At 44.1% G+C, this 15,706-nt stretch overlaps 1 long non-coding RNA gene across 1 annotated transcript in view; it reads left to right on the forward strand.

Annotated features, from left to right (window-relative positions):
- The window catches only part of LOC149855220 (uncharacterized), a 157,230-nt gene that overhangs the window by 9,315 nt on the left and 132,209 nt on the right, over window positions 1-15,706 (forward strand). Inside the window, exon 2 of the long non-coding RNA XR_016438484.1 lies at window positions 3,828-3,911. This is a non-coding gene — a long non-coding RNA (uncharacterized LOC149855220). The remainder of the gene's footprint in view (window positions 1-3,827; window positions 3,912-15,706) is intronic.

The raw sequence follows: 15,706 nt of genomic DNA on the forward strand, positions 1-15,706 counted from the left end.
GAAAATGTGAACTTTAGCAAAAAATCTGAGATGAGTGATCTCTGACTGCGTTGTCCAGGAGTGCGAGGTGGGAAAACATTGCACATATCTAAGCTGCTTGGTGAAGCAGGATGTTGTTCCTACATTTCTGTAGGATCTGCTTGTGAAGGAGAACCCAGTCTTAGAAACTGCAGCCCACCCACTAAAATGCAGGGACATGCCTTTTAAATTCTGTGTGCTGAGCCACATGTGGGGATGTACCTCAAGGTCTTAGCCAAGCGAGAGGCAGCACAAGAACAGCCTTGCTCCAGGGTGCTCACAAACTAACTGGACAAATGATGGAATTGGGGTCAGAGATGAAAGGGTATATCAAGGTTGTTTGATAATATTTAGTTTAGTCCTTCCTCCTGCAGGCTGCTTTATTCCCTCTGCTGGAGGGAGACTTGACTGGGGCAGAACACATCTCTACTCCTCCTTGAAAATATCTGAATTGTGATTTTGGAGACCAGTCTCTCGTACTCTCCCTTAAGCAGAACTTCGTTGCTCTGTGGAGAAAGGAATGTCTCCCAGTGGAAGGCTCTTTGGTTCAGTGTGCGTCAGGAACTTGTCCCTTCTTCCTTCATAGTTGGTCTCTGCTCCCTTTGAAGGGTAGCTGTTACCCTCTTTGTATAAGATGAATGTTGTCAGCACCAATGCTTCGTCCCTTTCCTCTGGCAGCAGCCCTGGAAGTGTGAGGTGTGGTGTAATTTGTCACATCATATCCTTTGGTAGTCACTACACTTTGTTCAGAAATGACCTCATATACACTACAGTGCCACACAGATGACATGCAATAAAGAAATGGGGCCCTCAGAAGGGCAGAAATCTGGAGAAAGACACTTGGTTAAATGTTCACAGAAACTTGGAAAAGGTTGTTGAAGTTATTTGATTTAATCTGGCCCCAGCTTGTCCTTCCCATGAGTGTTTGATTACCTGTTAAGCCAGAGCCTATGGAAGACATGGCTAAAGGCATGTGCTGTTTTTTGTGCATACCTACAGGTCACCACACACTTTCTTATGTAAACATATACAAACCAATTAACAATTTACAGGGAGAAGCCAGTGGTGGGAGCAGAATGCAGGTTCCTTATGTGGGCAAGCACTCAGCCAGCTGGACTGAAACAGGCCCTGCACTAGTTTGGGCCTGTAGATGTTCATTTTCTTATAACCCAGATTATTCATGTATGTCATTGCCACCAAAGCCAAGGGTGTCCATAGCATTCAGGTGGCATCTTGTCTCTTTGTCCAGACAGGAATCAAATGTTCTGGTGACGATGAGGTCTGACTGGGCACTGAGTACCAGACAGCTGTGGGATCTCATTGCTTGTTAGTGGTCTAAGTCAGTTAAGTACTTTTGAAGTCCCACCTGGAGTCTCCTGCCAAACAGTTTTACTGTTTCATTTAATACACAAAAGCAGTGTGAGGCAAGAGCTACAGGGCAGGAGCGGGGAGAGAGAGCCAGTGTCTCTGAGGGGACGAGGGACGGATGAGGAGTGCTCTGCCTTGTAGTTCCTGTAACGCCACACCAGCCCCGAGACAAGAGCACTTTGGGAGGGGGCTTGAAAGCACAGAGGCAAAACAGATGTGGCAGGAAGGGCAATGATTTTCACTCTGTGTTGGTGATGAGAAGAGTCATCATACGGCAGGGAGAACCTGGATAAATAATAGGAAGAGCCTGTGTTAGAAGGACAGCTTAGGCAAGGCTGGAAGTCAACACTTGCTTATGAAGGGTGGGTGATATCCATCCAGTTCTAGTGAAGAGGGGTGGGCTAGAGAACCCATTCTCAATCCCCTCAACCCTCAGCATTTCTGTGGTTTCCTAGAATTTAAAGGAGATAGGTGAGGAGCCAAGAAGAAATCCTGTATAGAGCATCAGCATCCCATAGGTCTTCAGAGAGAGGGGGAGGTACCAGCATCACTCTCTGCAAATGCTGCATTCCTGACCCATCCCTGGCCACTGGATTCCCTGGCCTGGTCCCAGCCACGCAACTCCCTTCCAGAATCTCGGTTCTTTCTTTTAGACTGTCATTCTGCTAGCTGCTTCCTGGCTCTTCACAAATGTAATGAACTTTCTGTGGAAATGTAGGTCATAGAAACTGGAAAGACAGGCAGGCCCCTGCAACTGGTGCCCGACTAACATGGCTGTGGAATTTATAGCCCTTCTAATGCTCACACTTTATTCCTTTCCAAGTTGTTGTTATTGTGCAGTAAAGTGTGGCTTCTGTGTTGTGTCAGCCAGAGAGCTTGGACACAGAAGGAAAGTACTTTCCAGTGCCTTGTTCATTTGCTATTATTCTGAATTTCCTATCTCTGAACTTGGGGAATACTTCAGATCCCTTACTGGGTGTATGAGTTCATGTATTGTGATTGTAGTAAGCAGGGGATTTGTTCTTGTGGGGGGGCTGAGGTGTGTGCGGCTGCCATCCATCCTAGAGGGAGGCATAAAACAGAGCCAATTGGCTCTGCAATTTGTGCTTTAGTGCTCACTGCTGACCTCAGGAGGGGGGGGGACTGACAGGGCCTCGCTGTGTGACTATGGTCTAAAGACAATACTCATTTCTGCATTGCTCATAAACAAATGTATCTAAAACACCACACTTTATATCCACTTACAATTCTGAATACCTTTCCATTTATCTAAAGCTTGCTGAGGTGAGTTCCTATAAGGGAAGACTTATTTCATTTCCATGAAATGTTTATATTTTCTGGGAAGTTTCTCTCTCACCTCTTTAAATTTTACTGCACTTGGCGTGCAGCCTGCAGCAGAGTCCTCCCAAGGAAGCTGGTGAGGCAGGGAGGTTCAAGAGGGACTATAAATTTCAAACTCTCTGGGTTAGAATAATTTAAGTGCACCAAGATCTTAACCTTAAAGGATCAATACCAAGCTGTTTTTTTCTTTAGTGTTGTAAAATTCAAGCCAAAAAATATAGCAGTAAAAAAAAAAAAAAAAAAAAGATTGTATGTGAACCGGGGACTGATGCTATAAAAGATCCTGCCCCGGTTTTCATCAGAGTCTTGGGGCAACTTCTAGTTTGGCTGTCTGGGAGATCAGCCATTGTGGGAAGACCTTCTTTAAAAATATGTCAAGGTCCACAACTTGGTAATCATGCTTTCCAAATGTCCACAGCTCCTCATCTGCATCTAACGTCTTTGTTTAAATCCCAGCAGGGACTTGGCATTTCAACATAGTCGCCCTGAATGAATTGGGTTTGGCAGGTATGAGTGTCCCTTTGGGTTTGGGGGCTTTGGCTGTACAGAAACAAACAAGTCTTTGAAAATGGAACAGCACTGCAAGTGCAATTTCTGGCTGGCTGGGTGAGGCTGTTCTACCATAGCATCACCCCTGTGCTGCAGCAAGAGCAAATGTTCAGTGCTGTCCTGTTACCTGCTGTAAAAAGGGACATGGGGCAGAAACCTCACATGTTTGTGTTAAACATTTTGTATTCAACAAGGAACTTGCTGACTTGTTTTGACAAATTCTGCTCCCCAGATACTTGTAAGCTGGACCAGTCCAATATACAGCAGCCTGTGGAACGTTCAGGGACCCCATTTGGTTGTGGGGGAAACAAAAACAGGCAGAAAAGAAGGTTGCATGGCTTTGCACAAAGCAGAAATTAGAAATCACCAACCTGGTTAAGATGTCAAATGTGCAACATGTGCTGGCAAAATAAATATCTTAAAGCAAAATTTTTATGCATCGTTTCCTGTTTGTTTTGCTTGCCAGGATTTGAGGTTGGGGTTTTCTGTTTTTTCTTGCTTTAACTGATGACGTCACAGTCACCTAAAGGAGCATTTCTGTTCTTTTTTAGTGAGAAACAAAAAAAATACTTAACATGAGATGTGAAGGACCCTGAGGTCAGGACCTGTCAGACTGTGCAGAAGCTGCTTGACAGGTACTATGTTTGAAAATGAAAATTCATATTTAATTCTTACCATTGTTTCCATTAAAGCCTCCAGCATTGCACTTATCTTCAGCATTTACTAGAAGAAAATGCTGTGTGTGTGTGTGTGTGTGTGTGTGTATGTACACACGTATGCAGGTATGTATGTATAATTTATTATGGTCCAGTAACTTTAGTGCTGTCTGCTTCTCCAAAGAGGTATTTTTATCCATTCAAGAAAGGTAAGGACTGAACAGCCTGCCTCCTGAGGAATCAAGTCTTCAGTAGCAGGGAAGGGAGGAAGGGATGTCAAGAAGTGGGTGAGGACACTGTCTGCATTTTCTGACAGGTACTAGTACCAGTGGATGGGCAAATGTATGCATTCAATACAATTTCCTCAAAGGGCCTCAGCCTCAACTAGATTCACACCAGGGCACTGTTAAGAACCCTTTCTTTAGCCAATCTGTTCACTAGCAAGTCATCTGACTTGGTGCCTTTTGCCATCTAGCGTGGTGAACAGATATACCTGAATGCTTGCTCTCACCATGCACTCCATGGACCCAGAAGCAGACAGCAGAGACCTGGGGGTGGTGGGAGCATTCTGGGTCTATCTGGGTTCTGTTCTCCACTGGACATCTCAAAATCAGATCTTCAGATGCGCTGATTTGATGTCTGACTGTACTAGCTTGGGTGCCCTGTGACTGTCCAAAGGAACTAATGGGGACATTGTTTGACTTGGTGATGGGGGTCCACAAGGGCTGCTCTTTTGGAGACTCCACTATCCCTATTTGGTTCCAGTCCAGTGTTTTTGCCTGATGTGTTGCACATGGTCTTCACAACCACACTCATCCCTGGGTTCCAGTAGTGCTCTGTGCCAGGTTTGGTTAAAGTAGAGCATGTGCTTATGATCCTCCTGCTTGCTGATTGAGGCAGCTTTGGGTGACTCCTCTCCTGGTGCCTCTGTAAGGCATATGTTTACTTCCAGTGCCTGTAGACCCACCATTTGGACAGTGTACCTTCTCTTTCTCCCACAGCCCATTGTCTGGTCAAAAGCCATAACTGAGCCTGCTGCATTTAAAGTACTAGAAGCAAAATACATGGGCACCGGCATCCTGTAAACCACGGGTGGGCAATTATTTTGGGCAGAGGGCCACTTACTGAGTTTTGGCAAGCCTTCGAAGGCCACATGGTCACATAATTTTATAAATTTTTTAGTGGTCCCGCGAGCTGGATGGAATGGCCTGGTGGGCCACATCTGGCCTGTGGGCCGCATTTTTCCCATCTCTGTTCTAAACTCTAGAAGCGCAGAGAAAAGTGGCAGACATTGTCCTGCTAAAACAGTTATGCAGCCAAACCTGGCCAGTCTGAAAAGTGACAGATTTTAATTTTGCAGGAAGGAAAGATGGGGCAAGTCTGAAAGCATCTATGTGTTACTAACTGTATAGTACAGAAGGGGCAAATGACTAAAAATGCTGGACAGTGGTTCTGCAAATAAACAGGTCACTTGCTGTTGTGGCAGGAAGACCTGTTCATATAGAGATGTATCAAATGACTCTCTGGGACTGACTCATTCTCATTGGGCTTCTAGGCCTTTCTCTCTCTACCACCCCCACCACTTCCTTTTGCCTAGGACTGTTTTATTGCATCTGCCTCTATTGCTTTTATTTGAACCAAGTATAACATCTTAGGTTTCATGAGACTGGTAACTGATGTGTGAGCAGACTGGACTCGTCAGCAATAGGTTTTGTACACTAGGAGATGGGATAAGGGGTCTTGTCAAGTGGTGTGTGGAGATGCAGTCCCCATCCCACCTCCTCCCAGATGGCAGCATTGGGGCAGGTTAGGAGACTCAGATCAGTGATGGGCAGAGACTTGTAGAAGGGACAGTGTGTTGAGAATAGGACATGAGGTTAAATGGTATGTGTTGTTCTACAAGGACAGTTAATGGGACAATGAACCTTGCCCCTGTACTGGGATTCATCGCAACATTGTTTTTAATGCATTGGATGCATTTTAATGCATTGGGTCTGACTCTAGTATGTATGAAACCAGCTCTAGGCACATGAGCAGAGTGCCTCAGCTTTGCTCCCATGATGGAGTGGGGAACTCACTCCACCAGTATTTCTGTGATTATAAAATTAAAACATAGCTTAAAACCAGCACAAAAAAAATTCTGTTGTTGTCCACCCCCCTCCCCCTCCCCCCCGTCATGTTCTGCAGAGGCTTAGTCTGTTGATTTCCTTTTTGAATTCTGTCAGAAGATACTGGAATTTCCTGCTTTCATCCTACTGCAGTAACTGCACCCCAGGCAGAAAGGAGTAGAAAGACTTGTTTCTGTAGGTCACAACTGGTCTTTCTCCCAAAAGACAATTACTATTGCTTTGTCCAGTGCATTTTAAATAGGTCAACAAACAGTGCCCTCACCCTATTTTGGTAGGGGGCGGGGTACAGTACAGCACCTTAATATTACATGTAGCTTGCAGGAGTTATGTCCCAAACTTAGTATGAATTTATTTGTCTTCAGTTCAGCTAAATGGTTATAACATTCAGACTGTGAAAAATAATCCCTCTTTCTCCCTGGAGTGTTCCCATGGGTAGTAGTAGCCTGTGGTGTTGCTCCCCAGTCTGTTAACTAGCTAAGCTGCACAGTCTCATATCCTCTTTGCTTCAGTCGGTGCCTCCTGTCCCTTGTCGACAGTGACATTTGTTGCTCTTTAATTCCTTGAAGTCTGTCTACCTCTTCCTGGTCCAGCGGTGGATACAGAGGAACACAATGAGTTCATAGTTTCAAGGGAGGCAGGAGCGTGACGCACAAGATATAGTCCAGTATCTGAAGTGGTTTTTGGGTTAGATAAATGTTCTGAAATAAGTGAAGGCAGCAGCTAAGCTATTCTAAAGTGGCCTGGCAGGGCAGACAAGGTCTGTGTTTTGGGTATGCTCATTCCTGTGCTCTGATGAGATACCCCTGAAACTCCAACCTGCACTTGCTTGTTTGCTGGTCTTCTGCAGCACAGCCTCCTGTTTGATTTGCTAGTCAGGATCAGACTCTGGTTAGGAAAGTGGAACCAGGAGCTGCTTCATGCTTTTAACAGTCACACCAACGTGCCTTACGGTGCTACAGCCACAGACGCAGCCAGAGGCATCAATCGGATGCTGCTTCCTCTCAAGTAGGCTCTGCACCTCCCTGTTCGAAGCAAACCTCACATGCAGCATAAATCCTTTTACAGCTATGTTAGTGTTTTCCCTTTCCTCATGCTTTCTGGACAGCAGTGACCACACATACTATTTTACCCCTGGGGGCATCAGCAGTGATTAACCTTCAAGGCATTAATGCTACTTTTTTGCTTCATGTAACAAGATATTTAAATGATCATTTTAAAGCAGTGGTTTATAAAATGCAGTGCAGCAATGAATGTTTGGGAAGAGCTTTGAGATCCTTGAATCAAAGGCACTGTGTATTTATGCTTTTAATAATTGTTACAAGGGTTGCGTTTAAATTAAGGACCACAGATGCCCACAGATGGTTTCGTTGCATTTTTCCCAAAAGCCCTGCTCTGGCGCTCCCAGAGGACAAAAGGCCTTTATTTTTGAGCCCTTGATTTTATTTGCACTTTAAGGGGTTTTTTGGGGGTTTTTTAAACATGTAAATAAAAGTTGGCCTTTCATAGGTTAACAATTTGCAGCATCTTCTCAGTTCTTACTCCACAGGAGCAGCCCTGCCTGGTTGTAAATCATGTTAGCACATTTGCTTTGTAATCTTGCTTCTCTATCTCTCCACCTGTAGCACTGGGGACCTGAGGCAGTGGGTGTGTATGCAGATAGCCACCTTGCGTGCAGGAGCCATTGCTTTCTCCTACTTCTAGAAGCTGGGCTATTGGTTCCCACCAGATGCTTGTGATACCTGTTTTATTCTAGCCGTTTTAGGCTGGCAGAAACTAAATTCAGTTAGTTTAATTATGAGTTTCTGACAATTTCCTTGAAGTGCTTTGAAAAAATATATAAACTGCCAAACCCTCACTTTCCCTTTCACTCTCTTTCAAACTTTGGATGATGCTTAGTCTCAGTAGGGTGCTGTGTCAGATTAGGTTGGCTTGTACTCTTCTCAGCCATGCAGAAGAAGATTCTTGAAGCAAGACCAAAGCCTGCAATTTTGTTCTTAGATGTCTGAACATTGAATTGTGTCCACTCAGTACTTTCATATCTCCATGTCAGTAAGCCACACAAATTAGCCAGAAGCTTTCCAGGTGCCTGACCATGTAACTTTTGAAGGACTATTCCCTTTTCCCATAAAGGAAATGGTATGCAGTGAAAAACAAACACGGGGGATGACACTGGGCAGGTGTCATGTGGACTGGGCCTTGCTGCAATACAGTGAGGGGACTCCGCTCGGTTATCTACGTGCATCATGGTCTAACAAGCACCTCGCGCATTGTGCCTCTGAGGATACGTTTCCTAGACCACAAATCGGATACTAAGGTTTAGGGCTTGTTGAAATACCCATGTCAGGTGTCATGGGGACACAGAATTTTATCCCTGCTTTCTGTAACTTGTGGAGAAAGAGTCAGTGGGTCAGTGTCTTGTGAAGGATCCCTGTTTGATTTGAGCTGATTCTTAAAGAAATAACCAGCTTGAGCTTATTAGAATTCCCCTGTGAACCAGAGAGAACAGGACACTAGCAGGGCTGGGAACTGCAGGGTAGGGAGTCTGTTCTCAGGGCATTTCCAGCCCATCAGCTTTGGTTGAACTCAGATCCAAGCCTTCAGGCCCTTAAATTTCACCCGCTATTGGCCACAAGGCTAATCCACCCTAAAATCCCAGAGCTGAAATCACAGGGAACTTGTGATTCTGCCTCTTCCATACATAAAATCCAGAGATGCCTTCTCTCTAACCAAGGCCTTACATGGGCAAAGGTATATAAAACGCAGCCTGCTCTTCTGCAGGCATATGTCAGTCTAAGGAGCCAAAACAGAGATCCATGCTAATGTAATTTGTTCTCCTATTGCTTTCAAGATAAGAAGGGAAATGTGGTATTGATTTACCTAGTAAGAGTGACACCCTTCAACATGCGGAATCTATCTCTGCCTGTCGCTCAGTGGTGCTCTGCCTTTTGGACAGTGCTGCTTGTATGTGTGAACTTATTAAATAGAACCATATTGTCCAGCCTGACTATTAGAGCCAGCTTTGGAAAGGGCAGGTATCAAACCAATTCAAAGAGCGTGTGAAAGACCACATGGCACTTAGCTAGATTTGTAGATCACTGCTACAAGAATGTATGCAGAAGCCTTTATCTGAAGAGGGATATTTCTGCTTCTGGATGAAATCCTCACAAGATGGTTTAATTAAGAATTAGTGGCAGCTGCTTCTAATCCATATTTTTTAGCTCGGAAGCCAAAGGAGCAATATCATGAGGACCTGTGATATAAAGAATTCCTTACAGACCAAAAGGTTCTGGGAACCTCTTTGTACCTGACCAAATGGTGACAGATTTTGTTGCTGGTCGTTGCTTATAAGCTTTGAGATTTTCAAGTGTGTCTAGTACATAATTAGGGCCATGAATGGTCAAGTGGTCAGCACTTCCTCTCAGTGCCTGGAGACTGCTAATAATTAGGACCCAAGCAATATGGAATGGATTTTTTTGTTCTATTGATCTTCAAAGGGGTCAGGGCTAGAAGTTTGTCCTGGATTAATTTTTAAGTCAGATTGTGCAAATGGTAAAGCTACTCAGTATCCTACTCACTCTTCCCTCCCTCCCTCCTTCCTTCCTTTTGAAATTATATGAGGGGGAGAGAAGGAAATGGATTAAACTGTGAACTGATCCATCAGGAAATTCACACGTGCAGCCCTGAAATCAAGTTCTAAACAAGGAGGCAGCCCCTAGCTCAGGTGCAGTAACAGCTACCATGGCACACTGGGGAGGAAGCAGAGGACCAAGGGAAAATTAATGTTGTGCTAATATTAAAGAGAATAATTACAGGCCTGTCAGCCCAGCATCAATCCTGGGACAGCTAATGGGACAGCTGATACAGAACTTGAGTAATAAAGAACTAAAAGACAGTAATTCAATTAACGCCTATCAACATGGGTTCATGGAAAGCAGATAGCTTCCAACCAACTTGATATCTTTTTTTGATGAGGTTACAAGTCTGGTTGATAAAGATAATAACAGTGATATAATGGACTCCTGTAAGGCATTTGATTGGTTACCATGTGACATTTTAATTAAGAAAATAGAATGATACAAAATCAAAATGGCACTTATTGAAAAGATTAAACCTGGGCTAACTCATGAGGTCTCAAGGCATAGTTGTGAATGGGGAATTGCCACTGGGTGGGCACATTTAAAGTGGGGTCTTGCAGGGATTAGTTCTTGGCCCTGTTGTGCCATACAGCTTTTTATGTAAGACCTGAAGAAGGCATAAAACTAGTATCAGTAAGCACTGAGGATAGTGCAAAGATTGAGCAGTGGTATGTAACAAAGAGGGTACCTCATTAATACAAAATGACCTAGGTCGCAAGGTAAACAGGATGCTAGCAACCAGTATGTGCTGTAATATGGCCAAATGCAAAGCTGTATGTTTAGGAGTAGAGGGCAAGCCACATTCACAGATCGGAAAACACTGTCTTGCAAAGCAGTGGACAAAAATAGCTTGAGGTTCACAGTGGGTAACCCCTAATAGGAGCCCACTGCGATACAGAGGCCAGCAGGGCTAGTAGCATCCTTGGATGTATAAGCTAGGGAATCCTGACTACGACCACGGAGGTCCTACTACATTTGTCTTTAGCAGCTGCTACTGCAGTGCTGTGTCCAGACTTGGTGTGCACAGTTCAGGAAGGATGGTAATAAATTTGAGGGGGTTCAAAAACTGCCTGCAAGCTCAACTGGAGGATGGGAAAGCATGCCATATAGTGAAAGGCTCCAGGGTGCAAATGTTTAATGGTAAAGTAGAGCTGCTTGGGGATTTTCTGGTGAAACAATGTTTCAACAGAAAATGCCAGTTAGTTAAAACTGAATGTTTGTGGGAACATCTTAATGTTGCTGAACTCATCCGAAACAGGCAGATTTTGGGCAGAACCCCATATGCAAAACAAGCTTGCATTGCAGACCTGCTTGATACCTTCCCAACTTACCTGGCAGGCTGCTGAGGATCAGCAAACTAGGGCAGCCCTGCCAGACTCCTTGCCTCCGAGCTTGGGCTCCCAGGGCTTCTAAACTCTGTTGTGGAGCAGAGCGCCTGGAGGTCCTGTCTTGACTGCAGCTGGGAGTCTGGGAGTCCAGTAAACCCTAGCTCAGGCTGGGCACTCAGGGCTTGTAGGTTCGCTTCTCTGCAGCCAGAGAGTCTCTGCAGGACTTGCAGACCTAGTCCCGCGCACCTGTAAGCAGCCCAGCAGAGTCCCCCAGAGATAGGGCCACATGTCGAGTGCCCCGGCAGCAGAACAGGCAGGTGCTTTTTGTTAAAAAAAAAACTGAACCCAAGATTTTAATTAAATAAAAATATTTTGGATTTCCCCCCCCACAGGAAATTTCAGTTTTTTGGTTTGTGCCCATATTCAGAATATAAACTTGTTCGACATGTGAGTTCCTATGGAAGTCAAATACGTAGTGAGGGGAGTTAACCACTGGAACAAGGTAGAATCAGAGAGGGTTGTAAGGTAGGTGCCTCGTGTGCCAAGTTAGCAGTTTGTGGGGGATTCTTCTTAATTGGAGAGGTCTAAGTCAAAGATGGATTTTTTTGCTAAAATAGCATGTTCCAGCTCAAACAGCAGTTAGTGCAGGGCAGTCCTATGACCTGTGCTTTTACCAGAGTGTGGAGTAGAGGACAGTTGTGGTCCCTTCTGGCTGTGTATTGTAGGGATCCCTTTGTTCAGCAGTTGAAACAAATCCAAAAAAATGGTGAACTTAACTTTGAAAACTTCCCCTTCACCTTGCTTTAATTTTCATTTCCTGCCACCTGTATGCTGGAACCAAGAGCAGGAATGTGAATGACCAAAGGGCATCTTCAGCTTTTCTCTGATCCGGTTCCTTGCCCTATGAGTTTGTTTTTCTCTGTCTGGATCACAGCACCAATCTACCTGTCACCCAGGCTAGTTATCGTCTTCAACTCAGAACTCATTCTAGGTCCTCACATCCAGGCCATCTCTATTATAAGCTTTGAAATCAAGATCTGGCCTTTCCTGTCCATCTCACATCTCGCTTACTGTAGCATCCTGTCTGGGCTTGACAGATGCATTCTCTTAAAACCAAGCTGGGGACAGACAGGAGAAGCTTGGGTGCATTTTTTTTCTTTCTCTGGGAATCTGAATTGGGGTGGTTCTACTTCCTTAGAATAGTACGTAGGCCAGTTAACAGTTGCATCCCTGCCAAGATCCTACTTTCATTCACATCTTCCCAGAGTTAAGAAACTAAGGACTAGACATGAAGAAAAATGTACAGAGATTAAAATTATTGCTAAATGGAATTAGTTTTCACATTTTTCGAAGAGGTGTTAGTAGTTCATCAGTTAGTAGCAGTTTAAATGTCCCAGCATACCAGTTTCCATAACAGCAAACATTCTCTGTGTGGTGGTAATTGATGGGAGTTCCAGAGCACGCTGCAGAAGCCTTTTCTCAGGTTACTGTATTACCCCTGCTGCGTGATCATGTACAACAGAGCTAACGATGCAAACAATAAATGATGACATATTCAGAAAGCCTGGAAGCCCTTATTCCTGTAACCACATATATCTTGTAGTGCAGCACTCTGATCTCACACAAGTAATGCACCATTATGCCCCTGAGGCCACCGCCTGTGATTCCACATTTTATGGACTGTCTCTCTATTTATGCTTCACAGACATAAACTTAGCAGATGCATGGCTTGCAGTTGGTCCCAGTATGGGATCCATCAGAAGCAGTCTGTCTGCTAAAAGTGACTTGCAAGGGAAAAGAAAATGGTGCTTGGGTCCTTTGTAGCTGCTTTATGGTGGCTAAAGAGGGCCAGGAAGATTTAAAAAAAACCAAAAAAACAGCAATCCCCCCTGCCTTTTCTTGCTTGTTTTTCACCTTTGAAATAGCTGAAATACCAAGCCTGTTCTGCTGGATGAAAATGCGAAATTCCTGGGAGCAGTCTGCACTCGCAGTTTAAGCCAGGGTTGGTTGAATCTCTAACGGATAGAGTTTCTCTCTTGGATGTTTGTCAGGAGTTTGTGCGAGGACTTACTGATGTGCTGGGCACACTGGTTTAACTGAATGTGTGATTTTGAGTTGTTGCTGAATGCTATGTGGACATAGTTGTTTCAGTTTAAGCTACTTATTTCGACTTAACTTGCATGGATTAGAAACTGGTTTAGGCTACACGAAACAATAAGAGCTTCCATGCAAGGGTTTGCATTAGTTTAGCTAAAACTATTTAACTAGTTTGATCTAAATTTGACATTTAGCAAGACTTACAGGAGGTGCAAACCCAGCAGATAAACACCTAAAAACTTTGTAAACACTGTCTAAAGAAAAAAACCTTTCCTTTTCATTACCTACGTTCAGCCTTTTGTCACTTGTGATGTTTTTGTCTTGCTTGTTCTTCTGTCATGCTGAAAGTCTCTACCACAGAGAGACAGAGAATGCTTGATATATGAGATTTAAGAAGTGCAATTTTAAACAATAATATAAGTCACCAATTTCTCTACATATCACTTAGAAGGGGAAAATGGCACAAATACAATTGGTTTTTATGCTTTGTGTCACCTTTTAGAGAGGTAATGACAATTTACAGCCACTTCCTAATGAATAACATCTCTTGTTCTATTGGATATTATGGTGCTACCACTTGCTAGCATTTCCATTGGGAGCCCCTCTGTTCAAAGGTTGAGAGTATATATTTTTTCATGATTTCTTTACTTTCCCACCCATGAAGCAGCAAGCAAAACTTAGGATCCCCTGTATTGATGAAAGTGGCAAAGAAATTATTCCTCTATATAGTTAAAAAAAATCACAAAATTAAATATTTTTAAACTAACCTCTAGTTCATTTTTTGCAAATGTAACCACAACTGGAAGTTAATTGTCATTTTGTTACCATAACTTTTTTTTTTTTTTTTTTTTTTACTTGAAAATGGCAAAACACATTCTTGCCTGGCACAATTTTATTTTTCTCTAAAAGAAAATTGATGCTTGTTTAAAAAGTAAAAAGCATGTTCACCATGTTCAGCAGCAGTCCCATTCTAGAGCACATTTACCGAAGAGAGCAGATCATTCTCAAAATACTTTGGGTAAAATAATATTCTGGTTCAGTGTTTCTGAAAAAAAATGCGTCTGACCATCTTGATCCCTGGGCATTCTTCATGCTGTGGTTTTGGTTTCTTCTAGAAATCGTGTGTACAGAAGATGGCTTAGTGTGAGCACTGGGGCTGAAGTAGGATTTGTTCTGTGCAACATATCTCCCAGTGGTTGACCCAGTTCAGTTTTCAGTATCTCGGGTATGGGGTTCTGGGATACCTTTGCAGTATCTGATAGATTTCTGTATTAGGGTTTTTTTCTGATATTCATCTGCAGTTTTCTTTTTAAATTGATCCCTGTACTCTTCATGTGTCCAATATATCTTATGTTATACAGGTGTGCAGATAATATGACCACAGAGGTCCCCTGTGGCCTTAAAAATCAACTGCTGTGGGAAAATCCACCTTCTCATGTTGTTTCTTCTCTCCAGCGACTGTACTTGTTTGAGCACAGAGCTGGGGTCCATGTGCCTGTGGTTAGTGTGCTGGCTCCGAGCTGATGGTGTCACTGGAATTTACTTGTGTTCCTGAGCTGAACTTAGAAGAGAGACGTGGCTTGCTCTGATTCTCGTGACAAGTTTCATACAAACTGGCTCAGAAGCTGCATGTAGTAAAATGAAAGTGTGGCAGTTGAATCCTGCCATTCCACTGCAGGCCATACAAGGACCAAGAGCCACCTTTCCATCTAGTTTTGACAGTGTACAGGCCTCTGTCCTCACTGCTGTGTGTTCCTGTTCCCCAGGGCCAGGGCTGGGGCCAGGCTCAGGGAGATGACAGAACAGGCCTGTAATGTGTTCCGTGTCCAGTACTAAGGGCAGCCTCTAGGGCCGTGTACCCAGGACTGTAGTGGAAAACAAGAAACGGAATAAAACCAGAATTAACATTCAATCAGATACAAGTCCTATGAACTCATTAGGAAGAGGCCTAGGATTATAGGTGAAAGGCAGCGTGAAGGGGGTCCTTGGCATTTCAGTGCAGCTGTTTGCCTGGGCTTTGTATTACCAGAGGTGTTTCCCAGGAAACATGTCATCCCAGTCTGTTGCCTCCATGACTTGCAAGCAGCCCAGGCAAGATCCTCTGGAGCAATGGGATTAGGAGGTAGTGTCCCCAAATCCTGTCCTCTGGAAAGGTTAGGTGAGGGCCACTGGACATCTTATTCCGAATGTCCTGGAGCACATATTCCACAGATATGGAGGAGAGGTGCAGCCACAGATACCCTGTGCAAGATCCTGCTGGTGCTGTTCCAACTGACCAAATGCCCATCTCTTAGGAGATGAATGGAGGAATTCCTGGCCCCTTTGGATTCTTGTTCCAGATCCAGACTTAGGTGCGAGCTCCAGACCCTGTCTCCAATACCTGGGGCCATCTTGTGAATGTCTGACTTGGTCCCCTGCAGCCTAGCATTCTAGTTGCTCCGTGGACCTTTGGCCTCACTCTGCCTGTGGTCATCTCTGAGACTCCAGTATGTTGCACTTCACCTTGCCTTCATCGCTTTCTTCACATTCTCTTTATCACAGCCCTGTGTTTTCTTCCCATCTATAATCTACCTTTCATCTTTTTC

The sequence above is a fragment of the Crocodylus siamensis genome, chromosome 11, assembly GCF_052110815.1.
Source record: "Crocodylus siamensis isolate JL-2025a chromosome 11, ASM5211081v1, whole genome shotgun sequence".
In the NCBI taxonomy this organism is placed as follows: Eukaryota; Metazoa; Chordata; order Crocodylia; family Crocodylidae; genus Crocodylus; species Crocodylus siamensis.